Source organism: Grammomys surdaster, unplaced genomic scaffold (genome assembly GCF_004785775.1).
Source record: "Grammomys surdaster isolate TR1022 unplaced genomic scaffold, NIH_TR_1.0 137, whole genome shotgun sequence".
In the NCBI taxonomy this organism is placed as follows: domain Eukaryota; kingdom Metazoa; phylum Chordata; class Mammalia; order Rodentia; family Muridae; genus Grammomys; species Grammomys surdaster.
Genome location: NW_021604595.1, coordinates 6,447,221 through 6,449,447, shown reverse-complemented (window position 1 = coordinate 6,449,447; position 2,227 = coordinate 6,447,221).

Below are 2,227 nucleotides of genomic sequence, written 5' to 3'. Positions count from 1 at the left end.
TCTCCTGGTGGTAAGCTTTGCTGATAGAAGTGGGTGACTGGGGACAGGCCTTGAGGTTTTATAGCTCAGCCCCTCTCCCTTTTTTTCCTTCCTGACTGTGATGTGACCAGCTGCGTCACGCTCCCACTGCTATGTCGTCCCTGTCCCCTAACTGTAAGCTGTAATGAAGCCTTCCTCCATTCGGCTGCTTCTCGACAGGAATTTGATCATGGACAGTGTAACGAATTCGTCCACTTTAATGAAGTGATTCCCCCTAACATCATCAGTAATGTCCCAAGCGGAATCACTCTCCATCTGCCAAGGTGCAGAGAGATCACAGATGGCCATCTTCACAGGCCAGTGACAGTGACATACCCTCAGGGTTCCAGGCCTGGAAACCCCATGGCTGGTGTCCTGCCCTGCTGCCACATTTCTGAAATTCTCAGTCATTTTAAAGCAAGGCATCGACCTGAAAATGTACATTTCCTTTTGCAGCAGTTCTTGTCTATGCCTTGGGTGGTCTTGGCGTGACTTCAGTGACAGCCATCTAAGTTGTACATGCTGAATTTGATCATCAGGCCAATTTAATGGCTGGGTATTCTACTGTATTAGCTGGCTATGTCATTTTCTTTCTTAAATGTTATGTGTATGGGTATTTTGCTTCCATATATGTCTGTGCTTCATGGTATACAGAGCCCATGGAGGTAGGAAGAAAGCATGGAATCTCCTGGAGCTGGAGTTGTGACCCACCATGTAGATGCTGAGACTTGACCTCGGGTCCTCTGGAAGAGTAGCTGGTGCTCTTAATCAGTGAGCCATTTCTCCAGCTTTATCTGACAATATATTTTTTTAAATAGTCAATGTCACAAAAACCATCAGGAGGCCCAGGAACTATTTTGTGTTGAAGTGGACCAAAACGTCATGGCCAGTAACAAGGTAAATAGTCTTGACTATAATATGACACTCAGTGAGTCTTGAAGGGGTTCCAGTGACCAGGTGGCAATAATAAGTCAGTGTCAATCATTAATTTTTTCACCTTCATGGGTGTGTACTGGTTGTATAGGAGAATGTTCTTGTTTGAATGTCTTTCAACCTTAGATATTTAGGAATAATGAGGGCATTATATTGGCAGCTTCCTGCCCAATAGTTCAGGAAAAAAAAATGTCTATTGTGCCTCCGCCCCCCAACAACTTTTCATTAACTTCGAGATTCTTTCAAACAACAAAGAGAAGTGATAGGGAAGAGAGAAAGAGAGAGGTGGGAAGGGGAGAGGATGGTGGGATGCTGACAGTTCCACTAATTAGGTATCGTGTGACCAGAGACTTGAATAAAGGAAAGGAGGATGCCATTGGAAGAAGAATATACCAGACGGGTGGAACAGAATGCACAAATGCCAAGGAGAAACCACATGCTTGGAAAGTTTCAGAAAGTCAGAAGCCAAGCAAGGATTGATGCAGAAGAGGACTATAACCCATCCCGAGTTTTATAAGGACCTCTCCAGCACCTGCATGAGGGAATAGACGACAGAGAGGAAGCAAGGGGGCTGCCTGCGGATCCGTGGAAATGTTTCTCTCTCTAATCAATAACTGGGCTGCAGAAACCTTTTAGAAGGTCAGTCAGCTTACAAGTACAGAGCGTTGGCAGAGCCCAGGCCCGGCGGCAGGAATACCATCTGACTGCACCGGGATTCCATGCTGGTTGCCTTTGGAGACCTGCCAAGGCGTGTCCAGCATTGAGGATGGTTGCCAAAGGGCACTTTGCTTCTGATCATGATGTGCTAGGAAGGTTGAAAAGCCAGCTGCTCACATTTTAAATCTCATTTCCCCATTATTTGGCACAAGTGTTAAAGTGTCGTTTTAAATTAACTATCATAGAAAAATGAAGACAAGTTTAGAGAGAAATACTGTAACCATCAGACCATGCCTTGTCAACTGGGGCTTCCTGGCAACTATGAACACTTAACCTGTGCAGACTGCATCTTCCAGACCCCAGAGAAGGGATCTCAGGCTTTCATTGTCTCCCCTCCCCCACATGCTAAGCTCCTCTGTGTTAGTCAAGCAGGATACCATCGACTGGGAAATTTATAGACAGAAGGTATTTTATTCTATTCAGCATGCTGGGGAGTCTTAAGGTCCTGGGCCTCAGATTTAGGACTCTGACCTTGTGTCTTTCATCCCATGATGAAACCCCCAGCCTTAAACCTCTCTCTCTCTCTCTCTCTCTCTCTCTCTCTCTCTCTCTCTCTCTC